Source organism: Meles meles, chromosome 5 (genome assembly GCF_922984935.1).
Source record: "Meles meles chromosome 5, mMelMel3.1 paternal haplotype, whole genome shotgun sequence".
NCBI lineage: Eukaryota > Metazoa > Chordata > Mammalia > Carnivora > Mustelidae > Meles > Meles meles.
The window spans coordinates 107,874,671-107,901,155 of record NC_060070.1 but is presented as its reverse complement, the minus strand read 5'-3'; the positions used below and the strand labels follow the sequence as shown (position 1 = coordinate 107,901,155).

The following is a 26,485-nucleotide window of genomic DNA, read 5'->3' as shown; positions in this document are numbered from 1 at the left end:
AAGTATACTTTGACCACCTGCTGTATGACAGCAACTGTTGTTGGTACTAAGGTTAGAGAGATGAACAAGTTAGACATTTGTCTGTATTAGGAATGCTCCCAGCAGCAAGTAACACAATAGTTCAGAGGCTTAAACTACAGAGACATGTAATGTTTACCTAAAAGAAATCAAGGACAGGCAGTCCGTACACCAACCCCCCTAAAATGTTTCCAAGGATACAGGTTCTTTCTTCTCTGTGTCCTTAGCATGCTGGCTTTTGTCTTTGTTCTTATCACCTCATTGCTCCATGGTTGCCATAGCTCCAAACACCTCATCTGACTTCAAGTCAGAAAGAAGTGGTAAAGGGAGTTCTTTTCTTATTGTCATTTTTCAAGCACTGAAAAACACTCAGAAGCCTCCTAGCAGATTTCCATGAACTCTCAATGGCAGAACCCTGCCGCCCCGGTATGCTCAACAGCAAAGGAGTCTGGAATAGTAATTATCTCACAATGTGCTGTGGGCTGTACCCATCATTGCCCCCAATGAAATTGAGATTTTGTTTATAAGGACAGACATGGATGATGGTTAGTCTATTACAGTGCCTTCCATAGTCGTCTTCATGGAGTTAGTTCTCTGGCCACTTTGTGGAAAGATAAGGTAGAGATAAAACGTGAGTTGTTTTTTTTTTTTTTTTTTTTTACTTTAGTCTTCGAAATTATATTTGAGGAATTTACATAGTGTTTTTTGCTTAGTATAGTGTTTGTCTGGCACATTCAGATAGACAAGCTATTTATTCTCTATATAAGCTTGACAAAACTGAGGGTTGCCATCTGTGGGGCCTCCCTTGGCTTCATCTAGTGGATCTAAGATGTTACAGAGAGGGATAGAAATGTAGAACCAGATACTTGTGATTAAGTATTAGCGGACAGTTATTCCCGGCGCAAAAAGTGCCGTGAGCAGAGCGTTCACTGGTTTTCATGTAGAACCACCCTCGTCTTACGCCATCATCAGATTATTTGTCCGGATGCTTCACTAGATAAAGAGCTTCTTGAGGGAAGAGACTTTTATTTATTTCTGGATTCCTAGCCCTGAGGATGGTGTCTGGCACCTAGCAGGTACTCAGTGAAGGCTGGAGGTTAGAGATGATCTTTCAGAAAGCAAAAGTGGAGAGGAAAGTTCGGACAGTGCGCATGAAGGAGCTAAAATGTGAGGTGTTTAGAAAACCAATTAAAAAAATGAAAAACGAGCGAATGACAGAAACAGGTTAGAGGGCAACTAGAACTTCGGAGGAGTAACTTGTCTCTTCTTTAATTTTTTAATTTTTTTTTTCTTTCTCTCTGGGAGGCGCGGTGGAGGTCACATGGTGTTTGTGCAGATCGCTTGGGTCTACAGGGCACCGGAGTGGGGCTAAAGTGCGAATGAGGTGGAACACTCAGGAACAGCCTGTCAGAACAAGCATGATTTAAAGCAGCTGCCCTGTAGAGTGTGTCATTTTTTTTATAGCAATAAAAGCAGTGATGACGGACTTTATATTGTAGTCACAAGCTACCATTACTGTGTCAGATGAGTGAATTCAAGCAGGTCTTCTAGAAGTTTAAGGGCGAGTTGTTGTTCTTTCTTTAAAACATTCAAAAATAAGATTTCTTCGTTGGTACTCTTTAGCATTTGCTGTATGAGACTGTTGTTGTATTACAAATTTATATCTCACTGGGGATATTGCTCAGTGATAATTCTCACAATACTCCTTTTTGAAAGGGCAAGAAAACATTCCTTAAAGAGCAAGGCTTTGTGTTCACCTTCCATGGAAGGCATGTCTCAGCGTAAGAGGGGGGGAGGACTTTGCACTGAATGCACTGAACTGGGCCCTGTCCCAGGTCCAAGACCAATCCTGGACCTTGGCCAAGTCAGTTAGCCTGTCTGCTCTTTGGTTTCTCCATCTGTGAAAGATGCCTGTGTGAGAAGATGATCTCATGATTTTTTTCTAACCCTAAAATTTCATGATTCTCACATTAAGTGCCTACCTTCATAAGAACTGAAGAGGGTTAAGCATTAACAAAATACTTCCCCTACTTTAAGTTGATTGCCTCATCTTTCATAACATCATCTTACAAATTCTTATATTGTACATTTAAGCAAATATGGCAGCTATATAAAATAATAAGAAAACTAAATACAATTCACATTTGGTATGTTTATTTTAATGTCTACTTCTATGAAGATCCGATGTGTGTATGCATAATTGGAATCATTCTGTACACAGAATTGTGTGCCTGCCTTTCCCTCCACAGAATTTTATATTGTGAGCAGTTTCCCATCCCGTTAAAAAATCCTTTAAAAAATAGTTTTCTTAAAAAAATTTTATATTGTTGCATGTAACACAGATACAGAAAACTGTATCAATGAATTGTTGTAAGGTAAGCACGGTTCTAGCCATCGCCTTTCTCAGCCACAGCAGAAACACTCTTCTAACAGAACCCTCTCCCTCCTTGCTGAAATTCATGGCTCTAATGACTTGTATGGTAATAATTTCCTTATTTGTATTTATATTTTTACCACCCAGTGTACATCTCTAAATGTTATCATTTAGTGTTGCCTAAAACTATGATTTTTAGTGCCTATTTATTATTCCATCATATAAAGATACATCAATACATGTACATACAGCTTATTGGATTATTTTCTTCCTTTTCTGACAGCTCATTGTTTCATTTGAATTATTTGAATTGATGTCTGTTCACATAATGCAAAAGTTTTAAAGCCTCAAAGGAATGCAATGAAGAGAGCTCCTCTCACTTTTGTCCTCCAGCAACCTGGCTCTCTCTATGACTAGTTGCCAAAAGGTTGTTTTTCAGGAAAAAGAAGCCTAAGAATGATATTGATATTTTTTTTCAGTTGTAACATACAAAACTAATGTAAGTAGACATGAAAAATATAACTCTTACTAAAGCATGAAAAATTAATTCTCTCATACAAAATTAACAGAGCTTCTGGAGTGGATATGTGGTTTCACTCTTAGGTTAAATGCATAACATTGAATGTTGTGTGAACTGGAAGTGAAATGACAACAGAAGGAAGTCTAGGATCAAAATAGATGTAAAGAGTGTTGTAGTGTTTTACTTTGCTTTATTGTAGAGAGTCAAGTGACTTTGTCCCTTTGGCACAATGGGAAACTCAGTTTCTTATGTTTTGCTCTAGGAGATCAATAAATAATGTCATCATGCTAGTTATGCTAATGCAAAAACACATAATTCGGAATGAAGGCACTAACTACTATATAGCTACCTAACCTGCCTGACCAGAACACAATTTTTATGCATTAGGGATTTTTGGTTGCAAGAAACAAAAGCAGGCTGCTTAACTTAAATAAAGAGAATTTGCTGGAAGGATTCAAGTACTCATTGTTCGGCAGAAAGGCTGGAGAACTAGGCTTTGAAATGAACCAGGGCAATACAACTGAGGAGGTCCAGGAATTGGGGATGACAACAGTGGTCTCAAATGGTATTAAATTGGTTTTGGATATTTTATTAGATTCTAGTAGAAACTGTGTGATCATGGAACATCAGGGGACTGACTACACGACCAGAACTGTCCATCATGATATTATCAGGTACAATGAGTGGTAAGTTTGGGGAGATGTATCAGCAGACTTATGATAGAAATGAAACATTGGGATCCATCCTGAACATGTTCAGAAGGCATGAGTAAAGCACATACATGTATTTTAAACTCTTGCCTCTGCCACTGCTGCACTAATGGACCTCCCTCAACTCATGCTGGGACCTCATGGGGCAGAAGAGGAATAAGTGATCCCCTATGACCAAGTGGGGGAAGAAGAGACAGCTTAGGCCCAGTTTACACATGAATTCTCACTATACAATAGCGCTAGCAGAAAATGGATTCCTACCATGTTTCAACCCTACAGGGAATGGAAAGACAGCCTTGAAAGGAAATTTCTCCCTATAGGCAGTGTTATGAGTAGTATGAATGGCCGTTAACTTCGTGTGGAGAGAGAAAAATGTATGGAGCTATAGATATATGCAGATTCTGGGGCAGACGGGAATGCCTTGGCTGCTTTGCCGGGGTCTTGGAAGAAGCAAAACTGGGAGATTGTCCTAGTAAGTCATCCTTGTATTGGCTGTCTCATGTCACTTTCCTTACCATTCTGTTCTGTCGCTCCCCTTTCTCTGGGATTGCAGGGATACTAATAAAGGTAGTATGACACGAACTTTGGTGTCAGCTTTGAGGGGAACGAGACTCTTGAAAAGTTCAATGAAATATTTCTGGGCAATTCAGACTCCCAAACCAAATTATACATGTTCTGCCCTAGCAATGATATACATCTAGTGATGGCTCAAAGTATCCTTAGGACTATTTCTATCGTCTGAGAATAAAAATGAAGAGAAGCTTGTCCAAATTATTTCTGATAACTTTCAAGTATACTTCTCTGAAAATCTCTCTAACTCAACCATTTATGAGATAATTGGACTAGCAATCAGAGATAGAAACCTGTCTATGAACAGACTGGAAACAACAAACAAGAAGCTATCTCATTCTCCTTATCCTAAGAAAAATCAATATGTAATCAAAATTTCTATTTTTTTTCTCAAAATTACTTCACAGATTGAATTTGACTATTTCTCAATACTGTCAACTCTGCCAAAAACCTCAGCAGAGAATGTAATTACCTTTCAAAGTATTTCTCCCACTCTGCTCCTCGGTAAGTCTGAAACTGTTAAACAACTGGCAACCATGTTTCTCAAGATTTCTTTACTAAGCAGATAGAGAAGTGGGGCACCTAACTGGCTCAGTCAGTAGAACATGTGACTCTTGATCTCAGGGTTGTGAGTTCAAGCCCCACATTGGGCATGGAACCTACTTAAAAAAAAAAAAAAGAAGCAGAAGAAGTTAGGGAAAAACATAATAACATCGTTTCTTGAGTTCACTTCATAATGCTTGGGTGGGGGATAGATATTCATAAAGTGCAGAAAGCAAGTTACCAGCAGGAGCAAGGAAGCAACAGAAAGTTGAAATGTGGGATGAGGTGGGCGTTTTGGATAACACAGGACAGCAAAGAAGAGAAAGAAGGCCATGTCTGTGGTGATGACTGACTAGGTAGAGATGTGAAAGGGAAATGAAGCACAGTTGATCATATTCATTTGGGTGACATCATTTATATTTTTCACACTGAACATGATGTGCAACAAGCCACTTCCTTATCAAATCAGCTGATTGTGTCGCCACTTAACAATGGGGAGAAAACTCCGTTAGTGAACGGACTGTATATGAACCTTAGAACTCTCCATGACTTATAACTCCACCTTGAATAAAATCAACTTAGCTCCTCTTTTACTTCAGTGACTGAGGTTATCAAGCATATGATAAGGAGTGTCCTGGGTTTTCAGAATGGCAGCAAAGAATTATCTTCATTTAACCAGTTGAAAATAGATAAAGCCATTTACAGAAAATGGTTAAGGATGGTATATTAGGCATCTTAAATTTTTGTTTGTTTTTAAAGATTTTATTTATTTGACAGAGAGAGATACAGCGAGAGAGGGAACACAAGCAGGGGGAGTGGGAGAGGGAGAAGCAGGCTTCCTGCCAAGCAGAGAGCCCCATGCAGAACTTGAACCCAGGACCCTGGGATCATGACCTGAGCTGAAGGCAGACGCTTAAAAACTGAGCCACCCGAGCACCCTTTAAATTTGTGACTGGCCGGCTTCTTTTCCCCTTCTTAACACCATATGTCTTTTAGAAGCATTATAATTGTATTATTATTGTTATTATTATTACTATTATACTATTATTATTACCTCAGCATGATAGGATTGTACTCCAGGATGCTACTCCTTTCTTAACCAAATTTGAATATATGATTAAAATTGGGTCAATCAAACACTTTTCCCCTGGAATTTAAATCCTGGGTAGGAGATTAAAGACAGAGAAAATGGTAGGAATTCATCTAATGTAGGAGTGAGGAGCTAGATTTTTGCCACCATGACACTATTCCTGTCATCCCCAGATCCTGCACCAGTAGGGATAGCTTGGCTCTGCACATTTCCCAGTATGATTCTTTAGCCTTACTACTGATAATGAGGCCTGATATCTTTCAATCAGTTTTCTTTGTATAAATTAACTGGAGGCGATTTCTGTTGTTTGCATCTATAGAACTCTGACTCATTCAGAAAGTGTACTTTAGCAATCAGGCAGGTTAAAGAAAAGTTGAATTTATTGCTCTAAGATAAGTAGTATGGGACCATAGCCAAAGTAATGCCATACTTAATTATTTAAACAACAATTTTTTAAAAGCCTTTAGAAAATATTTATTAATGATAATTACAATGATTTTATAGCACAAAAAAGAGACTGGAAAAAATAGGCAATGTTGAACAAAAAAAAAACCACTAGGAAATATATATATATATATATATATATTTTTTTTTAAAGATTTTATTTATTTATTTGACAGAGAGAGATCACAAGTAGACAGAGAGGCAGGCAGAGAGAGAGAGAGGGAAGCAGGCTCCCTGCTGAGCAGAGAGGCCCGATGCGGGACTCGATCCCAGGACTCTGAGATCATGACCTGAGCCGAAGGCAGCGGCTTAACCCACTGAGCCACCCAGGCGCCCAGGAAATATATTTTTGATAATTACCTCATGGTAAAAATATGAAATAGATGACAATATGTTTTTAAAAATGTCTGACATTGAGGGGCGCCTGGGTGGCTCAGTGTTTGGTTAAAGACTCTGCCTTCGGCTCAGGTCATGATCCCAGGGTTCTGGGATCAAGCCCCACAGGGGCGCCTGGGTGGCTCAGTGGGTTAAAGCCTCTGCCTTCGGCTCAGGTCATGATCCCAGGGTCCTGGGATCGAGCTCCGCATCGAGCCCCGCATCGGGCTCTCTGCTCGGCAGGGAGCCTGCTTTCTCCTCTCTCTCTGCCTGCTTCTCTGTGATTTCCGTCTGTCAAATAAATAAATAAAAATCTTTAAAAAAAAAAGTCTGACATTGATTGATTCATTGCCATTGACAGATAAGACTGTAGGTCTTATTGTAGCTGGAGGTATTTCCTGATTACTTTTTCCTCATTATTTAAATCCCACAGATATTTTCTTGCTAGGACTGTATTATTAGGAATAGAGGCCTAAAATTTCAGGGATATGGAACTTGATTTGACTCAAATCCTCCTAGAAGTGAGAATTGAATAGTGAGTTTAGTCAGATGGGACTTAATAGGATCCAAAGTTTAGGATTTATTTATTTTTCTCTTTGAAGGTTCAGCAACAATCATGACTTGTGTGGGAAGAAAGTCTTGATGTATCAAATTAAAAAAAAGTGCAGGTCTGATTGCTTGTCACATTCCATCTGTATCATTATTATTTAGGGCCATCAGGTATAATCCTCTTTATCAACAGACTTACTGTATTTTATTACCTTTCTTTGTTTTCCATGTGCTTTTTTTTGGCAATAGAAATGAAAGCTTATTTGTATCCTATGTCTGAATTTCATTCTCACAGAAATTATGTAAAATAGACTGAGCCATAGAATATCAAATATCGTAATCTTTTTATTACAAATGGACTTTGAGAATTATTGCCCTAATAGGTAACCAGTTAGCATGAAGAAAAGATTGAATGGAGTCTAATGGGACAATTTCACCAAGACTTAACTCAACTTTCTCTTAGAAAACTAACACTTCTGCAAAAATACCTCTATTGAAGGAGAAATCTGCTCTCATTTTAAGGTGGTAAGTCTCCCTTTATCTGATAAGTCTGTGTAATTATGAATTTGTAACATAAACTGTACTCAGCATAGAATATTTACAGTAATATGTATTTATTTTTATTTATGTGTGTGTGTGTGCGTGAGAGAGAGAGAGAGAGAGAGCTCAGGAGCGTGGGGGGCGGGGTGCAGGGACAGGCAGTGTGAAGAAGGAGATTTAAGCAGACTCGGTGCTCAGTGTGGAGTGGGTGTGGGGCTTGAGCTCACCACCCTGAGATCACAACCTGAGCTGAAACCAAGGGTCAGACGCTTTAACCAACTGTACCACCCAGGCACGCCTTGTAGCAATGTTTAGTTAGTGGTCTAATTTTCCATCTAGCACTAAAATCTTCTTAAAAGATCCCTCAACGAGCAGGATCTTCCTTAATAATGATCTTCTTTGAAATTGATCATGCCACTGCTTTACTATATCAGGAATGTTTTCAGGAGCAGGTAATAGAAAAATCTAACAATTACTTAAAAGAATAGCCCTCTATTTTTCTCACATTAGAAAAGTCTGGGAGCAGACTTCAGGGCTGTCCAATGACTCAATAAGTTCATCAAGGATACATCTTGTTTGTACTTTTTTACTCAGCACACATAGCATATTTGCTTGTTGCTTCGTATTCTTAAAATAGCTGCCAAAGCTCCGTGCATCACTTCTACATTGAAGGCAAGAGGAGTGAAGGGGTGGTGACAGCGAGCTCTCCTCTCTAGTTTTCTCCTTCTAAAAAGAAGCAGTGCTCTTACAGAAGCCCTCTATCATATTCGTTTGCCAGAATATAGTCTCACATCCACCCTAAAACCGATCACTGGTGAAGGAGCATAGCATTACCATGATTGGTTAAAACCAACTCTTACTCAGGTCGTCAGTAGAAGGAAAGCGACTCCAGGGGAATCAACATTCCCTAAAGGTATGTGTGATGATTATCAAAACACGAAATTGGAAAGAAGAAAGGGAGAACGTTGTTCTGCAAGCAATGATATTCTTTCCATCCTTTGCCCATCTGGTTCCTTTTCACTCTTTAGGTCTCTCTAGATGCCTCTCTTCAAAAAGCCCTTTCCTAAACCTGTAATCTGAAGTTGGTTCCCTGACTATTTTTGCCCAGAGCATTCCTCTTAATTAGTAATTATGCATTTTTAAATTTTATTGTCTTTTTTTTGGCTCCAATTACACCAAAGATGATACCCCTTTAGTGAGAAAGCACTTTAATGAAACCACGGTCTGCAGGGTAAAATATAAATCCTATTCCATGGGCGCCTGGGTGACAGAGTCAGGTTAGTTATCTAACTTCTAGTTTTGGCTCAGGTCATGATCTCGGGGTTGTGAGATGGAGCCCCAGGTCAGGCTTCATGCTCAGCAGGAAGTCTGCTTGAATCTCTCTCTCCCCCTCTCCCCCAGTGTGCTTATGTGTTCTCTCTTGAAAAAAAAATCTTATTGCATTATTGGAGGACCTAGTACAGACAGTAACTGATCTATGTAATAATACAGTTGCCTTTCTTCTGGGCAGAGGACAGATTAGCTTATTGAAAGGAAAAAATGATTTTTCTTCAATCTCTGAATCTCAAACATCATTGGAGATTTGGATTTGGGGAAAGAGAAATGACCACGGGGTATCATAAGAGGTAGGTTAGTCCTTAGAGTATGTTGACAGGCTGAGCACTAGAGAGGCACAAACAGTAATGATAATAACAACAGCAATAATAATAATAGTAAACAGTTATCGAGTGCCTACTAAACATCAGGAAGAAGTCTAAGTAATACTTAGAGTGACTCAGTTAGTTTTCAAGGTATTTTTGTGTGCTGGTTGCCCTCGGAGACACCTAGATTTTAAATAAGTTGCCCCGGCTCACTCCTTCACCCAGGCTATTTCTCGAGCCCATGCTCTCAACCACATCTCTCAGCCACTGCCTCCTTTGGGTCAGAAATGGCTGCTTTATAGGTCATATTCTCTTTTTTTTTTTCATTAAAATTTCCCTTTATATCTTCAAATCTTCAGTAAGTTTCATTAAATGCTACTACTTGATTTTAGCTGTGCTTTGCAGTCTTAGGAAGGGGCCTCTGTTAACAAGTAACAGGAAAATTTGGGTAGGCAACACTGGCTTATTAAAGTGATCTGCAGTGATGGGGAGCAGAATGGTTGTCTGAAGCAATCAGGGAAAACCAGAAGAGTGGATTTGAGGCATATGTCTTCCTCAGAGATGGATCCCCAACTCTGAGGGATCCAATCCCTGGATCCCCAAGAATTTAAAGTAGGGATGTACCTTTGCAAAAGTATAGAATTATAATTATATGGAAGCTTAAATTATCATTACCTAGATTTGTAAATATCTACTCAGAAGACCAAGAACTTGGACATCTGGTTGCGTGAGTCTCTGACATATGGTTTCTAGTTCCCAGACTTAACATAAATTAGACATATGAAGATAACCAAATTTCTTCTTGCTGCTAGATCCAAATACAATCCTCCTTTCAACTCTGTCTCTCTCTTGGCCACCATGAAGAGGCGGCTGGACTGGTCAGGTTGCACAGAACCTAAAGGTGTCTTAGTAGTGAGAGGCTTTACTTTTTTACTTTTAAAGATTTTATTTATTTATTTGAGAGAGTTAGAGAGAGCATGAGCTGAGAGAGGGAGAAGCAGAGTCCCGCTGAGTAGGGAGCCTAATGTGCAGCTCGATCCCAGGACCCTGAGATCATGACCTGAGCCAAAGGCAGACTCTTAACAGACTGAGCCACCCCGGTGCCCCAGTGGTGGAAGGCTTTAAACTACATAAAAGACATGACTAGATGTCTCACAGGTGGTACAGGGAGAGCCAGTATCTGGAGGAAATGCTGAACCGGAAATTTTAGCAGCAGTGATGAAGATTTTTGATGTACTTGAAGCACTAGAGAAATCTCTTTTGTTCAAATGCCATGAAAAGAGAGGACTGCTTCTCTATAATCCCAAGACTCTACTTAAAGGAGTAGGAGGGCTTGAAAGGCCCTTAAACTCTATTCATAGCAGCTGGATAGCTTTTTAGGGATCTAATGTTACATGATAAGGTGGCTAAATTTTGAGCTATTACAATTTGCCAGACATAGTTTATTTAATTCTCATAATTCTATAAATGAGGGATTACTCTTCTTTCCATTTTATAGACTCCAGTATAGGATTTCTTGTCTGACATAACACAGCTGCTCAGTGCTAGAACTAGGAGAACTGGTACAGAACCCACTGACCATGTTCTATTTTTTTCTTGCCTTCTTTTTGGCTTTTATGTAAGTTCCCAATGTTCTTTTCCAATGAGAGAAAAATTATGCATGTGAAAATTATTATGATTTAAATGTTTAAAGGAAAATTCCATGCATTGTGGATATATACAGGACATGGACAGATCACTAACTTAGCAAGCAAACCAGAACTGATTTATCTTTGGATGTGGCAGGAAAAATTCCAGAAACAATATGTGCACCAAGTAGAGTCACTTGAATTTTACACATTTAAAAAAAAAAAAAATCCTAAAAAATAGAGAGGATGTGGGCAAAAACTCTAAGGATGTTATATTTAATGGGAATTTTTTGATAAAGCACTTGTTTTAGGTAGGAGCTGATAATAGTTTATTTAACTTATTAATGGAAACTCAGTGTAAACTCAGATAAGCACCAAATGACCTTTTGGGATACTGCTGCTATCCCGTTTGCTTTCTACATCTCAGTTACTCTACAATCTTCCCGGCATTACTCAATCCCAAACCACTTTTCACTGCTGGGAAGAGTTTCCCCTCAAGTCCCCCAATTAATTCCCGTTTTCTTTCATTCCCTGCCCACATTAACTCTTGTAAATTAGCAGTTATCTCAGAGCCAGAACTGTGGGAGGGGGAGGAACCACAGGAATGCATGGCTCCACTGTCCTGTGCTTTTTCAACCAACATGTCCTCTGTCAGTGATGAGACTACAGGCTTTGGGGATTTGGATTTTGTTCATTTCCACGACAAACCCTAAGTGAATGTCTACTCCTTGCCAGACATCATATAGGTAAAGATTAGAGATGGAGACTGACTCCAGACCTAAAGTCATAGAGCTTATATTCCAGGGGGAGCAAATAGAAAATAGACACAATGTAAAGATAAGCCATAAGAGGGATGAATGCTCTGTTGTTAAAGACAATAAAAGATGAGATGAAGAGTGATGAGGTTGGAGTGAGGGTGACTTAGGTTTGTTTTGCCAGGTAGGGAAGGCTGCTCTGACTGGGTTTCCTTTAAACTGAAATCTCCATGATGAGCCAGACCAGGCTTTGCCTCTGCTTGGACATCTCTCTCTCTTTTTTTTTTTTTTCTTTTTCCAAAGATTTTTTATTTATCTGACTGACAGGGATCACAAGTAGGCAGAGAGGCAGGTGGGGGGGTAGGGTGGGGGGAGGGGGGAGGGCGGGGGGGGGGAGGAATGGCGGGGTGGGTGGGAGTGGGGGTGGGGGATGGGGGAGGAAAGCTGAGGGGAGGGAGCAGGCTTCCCGCTGAGCAGAGAGCCTGATGGGGGGCTCAATCTCAGGACCCTGAGATCATGACCTCCATGAGCCGAAGGCAGAGGCTTAACCCACTGAGCCACCCAGGTACCCCAGCTTGGACATCTCTTTAGGGAAGAAACCACTGGCAAGCCCCTAAACTCTGAGTCTCCGTTTTTTCCTCTCCAAAACAAGGAATATAACAGCTTTTATAAAACTGTGAGGAATAGTGAAATAATTTGTCATATAACTTCGTATATGGGTAGAGACCCTATTTAGTCCCTGAATTTAGCATGTATGTCAATTACCTCACTAAACACAATTCCCACAAAATATCAAAGCCTATACAAAGGTCTGTTGTAATAGTTCTTTTTATCGTTATTAAACTCCCCTCCACCCCCTTTCCTCCAGGTCAGTCTCCTTTCCTAAGATGCCCTTCCGGGAACATTCTGAAGACTACTTAACATGACTGTGGGAAAAACAGCACAACTGCTCATTTTCCCTCTTTGCTTTTTCCATTCCAACTTTCTCTCTGTTAGCTAGTGGTAAAACTTTGTGGCATTCCAGTCAATAGTCTCTGCTGTAACCTTGGCGTCATTGATCTCCTTTAGTCTTAGCACCCATGTGGATGCTCCAAGTGTTCTCGGATCCTCTATTTGGGCAAGGACAGAACAAAATAGCATGAGTTCTTGAGGCAACCACTTCTTGCCTGGGTGATGTTAAGTTATGTATCTCTATGTGTTTCATCTATAAAGTGGGAATAAGGGTAAATACCTACCTTACAGGATCATCGTAAAGAGTAAATGGCTTAATACCTCTAAAGCACTTCAAACAGTAAGGGCTCCATTAATGTTGCTTATTTTATAACCCACTTCCTGACTCTACCCATTCTTTCTCATGTTTCTTTCTTTTTTTTTTTTTCTTTCTCATGTTTCTGCTAGAGGCATTTGCCATCTCACTTAAGCTACTGTTACCCCTTGCGTTGCACCACTTCACACAGCCGGATGCAAAATTATCTTACTTGCCTATAATTCCTTCCCTCCTTCATTCCACAAATATTTGTAAAGCACCTACTAGGTGCCTGTCATTGCAATAAGTGCTGTGGTGGATTCCTAAAGTAGAAAACACAGTTCTTCCCTGGTAAGGTCAGAAACTAGCTGAAGGATTCATCTGCATGTAAAACGCCAAACAACAGTATGGGTTAAATAACCATTAAATTAATACAAGAGCAGTCACATGACATTACCTGTGATTTTTCCCACTTTGCAAACATACATGCAATCCTTTACTGATTTAGTAATTTGTATGTGTATTTTTCAGGTGTGTGCAGTATTTATTAGATTTTCCCTTTGATCCTTATACTAATCCTCTCAGTAGACTGAAGTACCTTTGACAAGAGGGAGAGCATTTATAACAGTGTTGTCAGTGCACAGGCTCTGGGGAGCAGAAGGATCTCTGCTCTGCTACTTGCTAACTTCAGATGTTGGGAAAGTTGCCCAGCTTCTATGAATGTCATTTCCTCTCTATAAAATGGGGATAAATTAGTGATTTTGGGGGGTTAATGTGAAAATTGAATGATAGAGTCCATGTGAATTCTTAATGCAAAACCTGGCATTTGTATGTGCTCAATAAACACAAGCCATCATCATAATTGGTTTTTATAGAACTTGTGGTAAGTGAAAATTCAATATATTTCACAAGGTGTCTAGTACAGTGCTTTGTAAATAGTAGACAATGAATTAACTTTGTTATTAAAAAGGTTATCAACTTTGAAAACCTTCTACTTTGACCTTCAAATGCTTAAAATGCATATTTTAACATTTACTAAAATAAGACAAACTTATAAACATAGGAATTATTAATATTGAAACCAGTAGCTAATGTTCTTCCTGCATGTATCTTGCCTCAGAACATTCCTCTACTGATATTAACAAATACAGTGGAATGTCAGGTGGTTGCTAGACTCTATATGAAATACTAAACCAGCTTACCAGAATTCATAGAATTTCAAAGGATAAAGCAAGGTTAAAGTTTTTGCCTATAACATACCTTTTCTTTGGAAGTAGAGTAGAAGAATAAAAAATTCTAACACTATTTCTCTTCAGAAATTAGATGATGGGCCTTTCAGTAATTGGTGGGATGCCAATTCTCCAATAACTTCAATATGGATCTACAATTAAAATCAGAATTTTGAATCATAGAAACATATGCTCTTGAGACGTTTTACTATTTCTCTTCATTTCTATGATTCTTTTACTCCCCTCTTGGTTCCGTGTATATATTCTGCTTACTCTTCCTATTTTGCATTGCGACTTAGTGAATACATAATGATAAATTACTGTAGACTGCTGCTTTTGGATAAATACAGGGATCCAAGGAAACGTGGTGATGATTTGTTCACTCTCCCTACTCCAAGGGAGCCTGAAATACAGTGACTCACCTTTTCCATTGTTGGAAATTCAATCTGCCTCTGAAAGGCAATTTTGGTTTTATAAAACCATGGCTTATAGAACTTTAGAAACCATTCCCAGGGGCCCCTTGGAAATGAGTCATCAAAGAACTGATATCTGAATCAGAAGGAATGATCATTCATGGGGCTCAGACATGCCCGGCCGCCAGGCTCATGATTTGGCTTTACAAGAAATGAGGGCAGGAGGAGATGGCTGGGGGTGGGTGAGGGGGGGGTCCATGTTATCGTGGAGGCAAGGGGGGAGTCTCCTCCTCAGGAGAAGGGGGAGTTGCCTTCCTCAAGAGAGACCTGAGATCGGATGTACAGAATGATTTAGTGTCACAGGGGATGGTCTGAACGTTTCCACACTTGGATTAAATACCAGAAACCAAGTTATTAGACTGAAAACAGAGAAAAGAGGGTCCTATAGAGGTGCCAACCCCAAACTCTCAGGGTTGAAATCTAACAACTATTTCTCTCATCCAATTTGAGGAGTTGGGGAAAAGAGGGCTTTGTAGAAGAATCAGACGACCGATTGCATTTTATTAAACATGGGTGAGAAATCTACGTTCTGGAAAATCATTGTATTCTACAATTTTGTATTTCCTTTACTTCCCCTTGGTTTTATAATGAAAACGCTTTTTATTTTAAACTCACAGGAAGTCCTTGTGACCTCACTTTCCTAAGACTCTTTCTGTTGAAGGAACCAACCAAAGCAGATATTTCGGGGGGAAAAATGTGACGATAAAACATACCAATTTCCTCATCAAAGCTGGAGAAGTTGAAAAGGAGTTTGGGGAGAAGAAAGCAAAGCCCATAAGACACTGGAGAAATGTTAATTAAGAGCACTTCATAAACATAACCCAAAGCAGAATATTCTGTAAAACGTGACGTTCAGAGCCACATCAGAACTTCAGGCAAAAATGACACTTCTTTCCTGGCTTTATGAGACAGAATCCTCAAGGCCACATACTTTTCAACATCTTTAAAAATGCAACCATTTCTCACAAAGTAGTCGGTCTGAAGTGTGATTTTAAAGTTGTATTTAGACATAAAACTTAAGTCATTAAACCTGTGTGTTTACTGAACTTTTTATAGATGTGCATTTACCGGGCAACCATTGATATTGTCTTGGGGAGTACACTCTGTTCTGTGCCTGGGAAAGGTTTGCTGCCTCTGTGCGGTTGTCTTAAATGTCAAGGCAGCTGCTGCTGCAACAGCCCCTCCTACCTCAGCGGGGCTGTGTGCAAACCCTCTAGCATTCATAAAGAAGCAAAGTTCTGGGGGAACGAAGTTCGGATAGTAAAATATCCTTTTATGCACAAACCCTGTCAGAACTCTGTCTGCCTCGGTGCTGAGCTTGCTCCCAGCTTCAAACATGGAACCCCAGTTAATCGCACCATTGTTGGGAGCTGCAAAGTCACTGTATAATTACTGAAGTTTTCAAAGGAATTAGCATGTAGTTACTATGAACAACATGTTCTATTTTGTAGAAACGATGCAATTAAATTGTCTTAGGCTAATAAATTAAGTGTAGCATAAGCTCATATAACAGCTGTTTGAAAGGAGGGGCTGGAGGGCGACGCATTTATTGAGATCACTTTGAACTCATTAGCCTCTATACTCAATGCAGATAGGTGTGTCTCGCTGCAGGGAAGCTATCTATCCACATGCCCACCTTCACTGAACAGTATTTTAACAAATAACATGGAGGACATGGGGAGATGGAGAGGAGAGGGAGTTGAGGGAAACTGGAAGGGGAGATGAACCATGAGAGACTATGGACTCTGAAAAACAACCAGAGGGTTATGAAGGGGCGGCGGGGGGCGGGGGGGGTGGGGGTGGGGTGGGGGGTGGGGTGGGAGGTTGAGGAACCAGGTGGTGGGTAATAGGGAGGGCACGTACTGCATGGAGCACTGGGTGGGATGCCAAAACAATGAACACTGTTATGCTGTAAATAAACAAATAAAAATAAATAAATAAATTAAAAAAAAAAAAGAATCATTTAACAACAAAAAAAAAGAAGGCTGAGCATACTCGGTAAGGGGAGAAAAGGTGAGGTAGAAGGTAGAAGGAGGAAAACGTGGTGAAGATGATGCCGAAGTCTTAGACACCAATTTGGAGTTGAAATGGAATGGCAACAGAACATATATGAATTACACTGGGAGTCCACTCTTGTGCATGACCCTTGCAGAAATTCAGTTTAAAGGCAATTTATCACAAACATGTCTACTGCAATTGGAAATCCTTGTACCATGCTCAGGAAGTTCTTCATTATTTACAAAACCATTTTAACTCTTCTTTTATGTCTTCTGCCCATTCAGATTTAGTAACAATTGGCTTAGATTTGGTTGAAGTGGCGGAAAAGTCCTCCAATTCATTTTTTCAGTGGAGGGTTGGGGAGGGTTCTGAAGGAATTTATTGATCACTTTAGGACCTCTTTTGGAGTTCAGCTTTGGTGTGTTTTGGGAAAAAATCTAGTGTCTCCCAGTTTCAGTAAGAATTGCTGGAACTGGAGGGCTGACTTCATCGTCCCCAGCCCTGAAATGTCCCCAGGCTAGAACTCACCTCTCAGCTTCCAGCCAGGAGCACTCCGCCTGTGTTAAGGTCAGAGAGGAGAAGGACCCTTCTGTGTGACAAAGTTCCTAACTCTGGTTGGGGTATGGGTAAAGGTTAGGTTTAATAACTGGATGGAAGAATTTTCTTTCCCTATGTCTTTTCTTGACTGGAAATGGTCTGTTTTTTTGTGGAGGTAGGTATCATACATTCTTTTTTTTTTAAGATTTTTATTTATTTATTTGACAGAGAGAGATCATAAGTAGTCAGAGAGGCAGGCAGAGAGAGAGGAGAGGAAGCAGGCTCCCTGCTGAGCAGAGAGCTGGATGCGGGGCTCGATCCCAGGACTCTGGGATCATGACCTGAGCCGAAGGCAGCGGCTTTAACCCACTGAGCCACCCAGGCGCCCTGGTATCATACATTCTTATTCAGATACTGCCCTCCTTCACTTTCCTCCAATTGCCCACCCACTCTTAGCCTTATACAGATGACTAGTGAAAACAGATGGGAAAAAGGTACAACTGTTGTCTGTGAGTGAGACCAAGTATTTTACTTTTGATTGAAACTTCTGCACATCTTGGAGTATTTTCTTATATAATGGATTATATGCAAGAAAGTGTCATATCATCCTTTTAAAAATATTTATTTATTTGACAGAGAGAGAGAGAGAGTACATGCGTGAGTGGGTGGAGGAACAGAGGGAGAGGGAGAGAGAATGCTCAAGCAGGCTCTCCGCTGAGCATGGAGCCTGAGGAAGGGCTCAATCCTGCGATCCCAGTTTGGTTCATGACCTTAACAGAAATCAAGTGCCAGATGCTCAGTAGTTTGAGCAGGGTTCCTCCATGGTTTTCCACTGAAGTAAAACCCAGTGGTCAGTCCAACAACAAAAGGAACAGATGGTGTTTTCTTGATAATTTTTATACTTTTAAATAAATTTAAAAATAAAATTTAAAAAATAATTTATTTTAATAATTGATAATTTAATTTATTTAATAAATTTAATATTTATTTAATAAATTCAATAAATCTAATTAGTAATTTAATTTAATAAATTAATAATTTCAAATTAAATATTAAATATTAAATGATGTAATAAATTTTAATAATTTTAAATAAAATTTTAAATAAATTTTAAATAAAATATAAACTTTGTTTTTGAATTAAAGAGAAACCTTATTCCTGGCTAGACATACTTATAGCAGAATCTTAAATTGTATAAATATGACAAATAAAGTTCTTATATGTCTTTTTTTAAAGATTTTTTTTTTATGTTTTTAAGGAATCTCTGCACCCAAAGTGGGTCTTAAACTCACAACCCTGATCAAGCATCGCATACTCCACTGTCTGAGCCAGCCTGCTGCTCCAAAGCTCTTATGTCTTTAGCAGAATGTAATTATTGACAGTATTCCATGAAAAATTAATTTTGTAGAGCAAGAATATTCATTGACATTAAACTATCCTATGAATTGATTTTATAATCCATTTTCCTTTCTAACTTTGTTATTCAGGTATTCCCCTTGCCTTTTAAAAGTTTGCCTTACACCACTTCACTTTCATTAAAGATCTATATTAGTACCTGTTTTTGCTAACTGAAAGAAATCTCAAGAGGGTTTCACTTTTACAAAAAAGGGTGCAAAGCAAAAATTGCAGTTAGCCTTTGTTTTTCAATGAGGGGTTATAGATGCAGCATGAACCCTAACAGTGAGAGTGGCCCCACTAAGCTTCTTTCTCGGAACTATACCCAGCATCTTAGCATTAAGCTGCCATATCTCTGAACTGTTTGTGAGCATCTGTGTTTTATCTCCATTTATTGTGTGCATCCTCTAGCAAGATGGTATCCCAAGGTATCAGAAAAGGGATTATTTTCGTGTCTAGAAACATGTGAAAAATTTTCTGTATAAATTAATGGCAATTGCTTCTTCACTTTATGTATTTCAGCTTTCAAAAGTTTTCATAGGCAAGCTCTACTTTAAAATACTGGGGAAACCTGTATTTTCAAAATGTTTCAAAGACATGCATTTTGGTTTCATAGTATATTAACATTATTTTAATGACTCTTAGCAAAAATTTAAATGTAATTTTACCTACTCTGTTGTCTGTTACATTTATTTCCATCTTCTTTCAGTTCAAAACCGAAAGATAATTCCTCTTCTAGTGACTTCTTAAAAAGTTTTTGTCATTAACATAAAAATTAAAATTATTTCATCCGTTCAAAGTTTTGTCAAGATTTAATACTCTGAATTTCTACCAATTTATTTTCTTCCTTTATTGCTGAAGAGTCTGTTGAATAAGAAAAAGGGAAATTCATGCCTCAAGTCACATATATTCCCATATTTCTTCAGACAGTATTGAGAAAAGAAAAATGCAAGGAACATATTGTTTGGAGAAGCTGGAAGGAGATGAATTTCCCTTTATGGTGAAAGCTAAAAGGATGATTGAGTAAGGAGATGCTGGAATTGGCCTCTTGCTCATTAGGCATGGGACAAAGTTTTGAGGAGCCCAGGAATGGAAGTGGGCAGACCTCAACTCTGCTTCCTACTTCCTAGTAGGTAGCAAAGTAGCATGTTGGGCAATTAGACCGCAGCCCTGAACCTCCTTTTCTTACTTGCCACAGGAGGATAGTACTTAACTCATCAAGTAGTTATGAAATTTAAGCTAAATGGTATACTATTTCTAGATCACCTAGTAGATCTTATAAATTTTGATAAAAGTTGAATATTATCAAAAGCAAGCTTTTAGACCCTTCCATAAGAAGAAATTATTTTCTGCTTAGGTTACTTATGATTATCAGTTTATCCTGTTAGAAAAGCAGCTGGAGGTTATTAATATGGATAAGCCTTCCTGATGCATAGTTGGGTTAGCTGATTGGAAAGTTTAAGGATGATAAGAGTATTTAGAGTTGGGGCACCTGGGTGGCTCAGTGGGTTAAAGCCTCTGCCTTCGGCTCAGGTCATGATCCCAGGGTCCTGGGATTGAGCCCCGCATCAGGCTCTCTGCTCAGCAGGGAGTCTGCTTCCTCCTCTCTCTCTTCCTGTCTTTCTGCCTACTTGTGATCTCTGTCTGTCAAATAAATAAATAAATAAATAAAATCTTAAAAAAAACCAAAAAGGAGTATTTAGAGTTTATAAGATTCAGTGCCTTCAAAGTCAGTAGATTAAAAAAAAAAATGTGTCCCTTAAGCCTTTCTATTTCTCTAACACAAAGAATTGCTGCACATATTCTTGGCAACTGTCTTAGGCAGAAATAGTCAGTTAGCAGAAAACATCATAGAAACACATCATACCCTCTTAGAGCGCATGTGTGTAAATTATGTAATTTTTTCTTAAGTAATACTTGCTTCTACTTATCCCTCCTTTGGGATCATGTTTTATTCACTTTTGTGTACTAACGATATCACCTGGTATTTAATAGATTATCAATATTAATATTCTTGCTAAATAAAATAAATGAGTGAGTAATTAGGTAATTTGAGGCAGTGGTGAGTATGATTCTCTAAGGCTACTACATGTTTGCTCTTACCAGAAACTATTCTCCACACCTTAGTGACTAATTAAAACTACCAGCTTTCCCTGGTCTCCACTAATGTTCTTACTAAAGTAAGAACAGCTTTTTGTTTATTCATTTTCGCATGACTCCTGCTTTCATTGCCTGATAACCTACTAACCTAGTGAGGGGGTCTAGTAATCATAAAACATCAATCACCATTTCAGTACAGTGATGGTTTTCACTTCTCTTTTATGGAGTACAGGGTTTTGAGGATGCTCAGAGGCCAAATGGGGCCAGAATCAAATGCAGGGAAGGTGAAGGCAAGGGGGCCGACAAGAAGTCCCAGCTCATGAGAGCATCAGCTCAAGTCTCCTCTGAGAGAGCAGTTCTGCTTTGATCTGTTTTGTATATTGAGGCTGTATGCAAGATTCTGCTTGAGATTAGGATATACCCCTAAGAAAGTTTGAAGCCTGAGTTCGTGATGATACAAAGTATTAAACAGCAAGATTTATCTTTTGAAGTCAATGAAAGAAAACATGGGCTTGTGTTCTTCTAGCGCTTGGGCTAAATTTGAGTCATCAGAGCAAAACCTATCAAAAGGTGGTGTTGAGAGATAATTCCGGCATATCTGGATAGCTTCTGAGCAAAGAGCATTGACAACTTGGTTCAAGCCTATTTGCAAAGTTGCTCCAGGCAGAAGGCAAGTTTGCTTATTCTGCAGGATCATGAAGCTGGTTTCCCACCCTTCCTGCAGACATTCGCGGGTGATAAGGATACTATCTCTCCCTGAGTCAGTAAGCAGATTTGTTTCCCGGATCAGGATAATAAAGATACCATCTCCCTCAGTGGGGGTGGATGGACAGGTCTATCAGAAGCTCCTTTTGTAGACTGGGGTTTTTCTAAGCTCAGGGGTCCTCACTATGACGAACTCGCTGAGCCTCCCTCTGCTTGGCGGCCGTGGAATTTGGGGTGCAAGAGCAACCAACGTGAACACAGTATTCACACTGTCCTCTGTGCCACGTGTAACACACCATACAAATCCATGTAGGATCCTGGCCTCCTCACTGCTGAATCCACAAGGTTGGCAAACGGACGTAGCAGTTGTAATGGCGGCTGCTGTCCCGGATCCCCTAGGCTGCTTGACAGGTAGGACCTTTGCCTTTTTTTTTTTTTTTCCTTCTTTTTTTTTAGAATCTTGACCAGGCGTATGGTACCTGGAAGATAAATTCCCACTTGGACCCATGATTTTTTGTTTCTAAGAGAGCCCTTAGTCATGGGATAGGTTTCAGTAAGAGTATTCAGAATGACATTTGGGCCAATGTGTGCCCTAGGTACAACCATGTTCAAAACAAAACTATTGCTGTTAAGTTTCTTTCCCTGCTATCCTAAGGAGCACCCCTACCACCTTCTAGCCACCAAAGTAAATATTTTCAGTATGAGATCTTGATCAACTCCTAAAAACAATAATTCTCAAGTGTTTTTGTTTGATTGTTTTTTTAGGAAGGCTCTGTGCCTAATGTGGAGCCCAGCATGGGGCTTGAACTCACAATCCTGAAATCAAAACCTGAGCTGAGATCAAGATTCAGATGCTGATCTCATTGAGCCACCCAGGTACCCCAAAGTTCTTCTGGTTTTATTACACATAAGAATCATCTGAAGAACTTGTTACAAAAGCAGATGACTGGGTCCCATCCTCAGGGAATCACCTTCTGTGGGTGATCTGGAGAACCACAATGCCTGTTAATAACAGGTGATTCTGATCTTGCTGAAAAGGGTTACATTTTAAGAAACAACATTTTAGGGGCGTCTGGTTGGCTCAGTCGGGTAAGCATCTGCCTTTCGCTCAGGTCATAATCCCAGGGTCCTGGGAAGAAGTTCTATGATGTTGGACTCCTTGCTTCTCCCTCTCCGTCTACCTGCTGCTCCCACTGCTTGTGCTCTCTTTCTCTCTGTCAAACAAATAAATAAAATATTAGAAAGAGACAAGATTTAAAAATACCAATAGTACTCTTTTATAAATAAAAAGAAAAAGTGGATGAAACCCACAACTTCCTTCAAATTCCAAAAGTTTGATTGGCAGGGCAGATAGGGATAAACAGGGTGCTCATAAGCTGGTGCATTATAACTCAGCCCTTCACCCCTACTTCAGTTTGAACATATTGAACCACTTCAGTGTTTCCTTTGTAAAGAGCCCACTGTTTGTTTTCAACAATAATAGCATGTATTACTGATACAACTGGTCCAGAGGTTCTAGTCATTCTATAATATAATGTCTTAGACAGTAAATCATTCTATAGTCCAAGTCATTCCATAATATAATGTCTTAGACAGTAAATCATCTTTTAATATGGGCCTTGGTATAGAATGCAGGTTTAAGGTGCCAATTTGAGGTTAAACTAAGCCTGTCCACTTGCCAGAAAACTGAAAGCACTCCTGTAAGGCTCTCTAGTTCCTTTATTTATACGCTGTCCATCAGCTTCCATATCTGGGCAGTCTTATGGGATTTTCCATGTGGACTGAAGCTCGTTTATTTCAGGGTGGGTGTATGAGGCATGAATTAATTTTAGAATCTGTAGTGTTGTTAATCTTACTTGGTTTGTAGAAACCCAGTTGGTTGTGTGTTATGGACTGCATTGTTTCCTGCACTCCTTCCAAGTTCATGTTGAAGCCGGAACCCCTAGTATCTCAGAATGTGACTGTATTTGGAGATAAAGTCTTTCAAAAGGTAATTAAGTTAAAATGAGGTCATTAGGATGGGCTCTCATCCAATATGACTGGTATCCTTATAAGAGGAAATTTGGGCACAGATGTATCAGAAGACCATGTGAAGACAGAGAGAAGACAGGCATCTACAAGCCAAGGAGTGGCCTCAGGAGACATTCACATTGTGTACACCTTTCTTCTAGGCTTCCCAACTGTTGAGAAAATAAATTTGTGATGTTTAAGCCACCAGTCTGTGGTGCTTTGTTGCAAAAGCCCTAGCAACTGAATACATTGTATTTTCTTTAAGGGGCTCTCATACATTAGAATAAGTTTGTTTGGGTTCCTTCTATCAGTGGTAGAGGGCATCTTTAGTAGGTCAAACCTTGGCTAATACCCACGTTAGTTAATGTTCTTGTTTTACTCTAGTCACTAAGTCTTTTTGGATAATACCTAAGAATCCTAGCCTTAAACCACAGAATTATTAGATTTTCTCAGTGGGCAGTTCCCTCAAATAAGGGATCTAGGTGGCAGTGAGATTTGATTATTTATTCAATAAATGTTTTTTGGCTGCCTACAATGTGCCAAGAATTGTCGTATAAGTACTGGGGACCTGGCAATTTGAATTAAACAAAGTTCAGACTTTCATTTAACATGCGACATGTGTTTCTGTGTGTGTAATGTGCAGAAAATGTACACTTAAGTATATAATTTGTTCAGTGGAAATAAAGCAGGGTAAGGGGGAAAGAAGGCTGGGATTGTGTTTGGGGGCTAGGAATGGGGATAGTTTACAAAGGATGGTAGGAAGAGCTTCTCTGAGGCGGTAAGCTGTATGGAGCGTCTGCATGAAGTGGGGGATGTGTAGATGCAGAGATGTGTCACCCAGATTCCCCTTCAAGGGAGGATTTCTGCCCCAGTTGCTGGTGAGCTGTCACCAGACAGCCTTCAATGTCAGGATTTCTAGGGTTTGCTTCAGCTGCAAGAAGCCTCTTTCTCAAGGGCACATCCTTCCTGTGAATGGCCCATGTCTAATGACTAATCAAGGTGGGGTATAAAAGCCCAAACACCATCTACCTGATGGGCAATTTCAGTTTCAAAGTCTCCCTCTGAGGCAGTGGAGGATGCTGAGACACATAGCTTCCTTCCCCCCTTTCCACTGTTGATTCCAAAAATATCCACTCATAAACATCCTATGTGCACAAGTCTGTTTCAGAGAGGGCTTCCTGGAGAACCCAGTGGGATGCAGAGGCATCCATGTGGTCATCTGAGGAAGACATTTTCTTGCAGAAGCAACAGTAAGTGCGAAGGTCATCACATTATTACCCATATGGTAATGACATGGCAATACCAGGAAGTGACAGAACAAATTTAATTGGCTTTGTGGAGCCATCCCAGGAGGATCTAGATGGGACAGAGATGGCCAAAGAAGGGATTAGGTAGCAACTTCTTTTCAGGGGGTAGTCAAAAACTTCCTGGGGAGGAGGAAGTAAAAAGGAGACACAGAAATAGAGGTGGCTTTGAATTTGAATTAAAATGTTAATCCAACAGGATTCTTGGACTTCTAAGGCTCTGAGGCCTGTGGTTTCCTCCACCAAGAAATTGTTAGTTTTCTCCCCAATCTCAGGGATATACTGGACCATTCTCAAGCCCAAATCCCATGTGTCCATTCCAACTCTTTACAAACTTCCTCCTCCTCCTTCTCCTCATTCTCTTCCTCCTTCCCACCGCTTCTCCTCCTCTTTGATTACAAGCATCTCACACATCTCTATTTTTCATACTTGAGGTTTCAGAGGGGGAGAAAATAGCTTTATTTAGCCTAGGACACTAACCAATCTATTAGTGCTTCAAAAATACTGTTGTTATAAAGAGATTGCGGATGTTAACCGTAGAAAACAAGCAAGACTCCCTCAACCTCTTACCCCCAGCACCTAAGACAAAATAAAGCACAATGCCTTGAAACAAGCTCAAGGAGAAGATAGTTAAAGAATCAAATTTTTTACCAAGGGAAATAATTCCAAAATTGTCTTCTCTTTATTTACATAAGACATAGAGAAAAGGTTTGCATGAAAATCAGACACAGTTTCAATTTTATATGACTAAAAAAACCACATACTATGTGTTCTGATTTTCAAAGCATTAGTAGTATTCTTTCTGCTGATGCCTGTATTAGGGTGTCCAGCTCTTTAAAAAATAAACACTTTAGTTGTTTACTCAAGATTGCATTAGCTTTTTCAATTCCTTTTGAGGGAATACATTTGAATTCTTGAATTTAGAGCTGAATGAACTATGGCCATCCGTGTGATTGGAACGAGCCACACCTGGGGGTGGTGAGGTGGCACTTCCAGTTTGGGATTATTTTTGGCTCTTTGTTCCTCAGACAATTCCTTCCTTCCTGCTTACCTCTCACAAACCCACCAAGATGGTGTAACACAAGCTATTTAGGATTGATGTTGGAAATGTAGGATTTCTTCAGACCAGAGCAAGTCCTGGGGTCCATAGGAGTATTTATTACCAGAACATTTTCTTCACAGGAAGAAATCCTGACCTATTAACAATCATTCCCCATCATCCCTCCCCCAGTCCCTGGCAACCACTCATCTGTTTTCTATCACTGGGTTTGCCTATCAACTACTATATATTTTAAATCTCTATTAGCTTAATACTCTACTAACCTTTGAAAATCGTCTGTCTTTGCTCTAGTTTTTTAGTTTAACTTAAATGACTGTCTGCTAAGCTGGAAACTCTTCTAATTTAGGGAAGGTTAGTGAAGAAGCATAGATTTGATCCCACAAATCCTTACAATGAAAGATATACAAAACGTCATGTTTAAGTGTTTCCTCTTTTATTGATTTTCTTCATTTCTCTTCAATATAAATGCAATTCAAGGGTTCAGAATGCTAAAAAAAGGGGGGGAAGAAATGTGAGAAGCATATGGAGTAGGAGAAGGAAGTAGAGGGGGAAGTGGAGGAGGAGGACTATGACAGTATCATAGAAGAAAATATATTGAAGAAACTAAAGAAGAAACAGCCACTGACTGATTCTTAAAAAAAAAAAAAAAAATTCCCACCACCCCAAGTCTGC

At 39.5% G+C, this 26,485-nt stretch overlaps 1 protein-coding gene across 11 annotated transcripts in view; it reads left to right on the top strand.

Annotated features, from left to right (window-relative positions):
* Positions 1-7,616: 7,616 nt before the first annotated feature.
* LGSN (lengsin, lens protein with glutamine synthetase domain) overlaps positions 7,617-26,485 on the top strand; it is a 134,713-nt gene continuing 115,844 nt past the window's right edge. For 4 of the 11 annotated variants that reach the window (XM_046005362.1, XM_046005375.1, XM_046005374.1 and 1 more), the window contains exon 1: positions 7,631-7,718. The gene's annotated coding sequence lies outside the window, so the exon portion shown is untranslated. Of the gene's footprint in view, positions 7,719-21,752; positions 21,851-22,204; positions 22,316-23,306; positions 23,430-26,485 lie in introns of all 11 variants that reach the window. The other 7 variants (XM_046005364.1, XM_046005370.1, XM_046005363.1 and 4 more) reach the window with 7 other exon arrangements.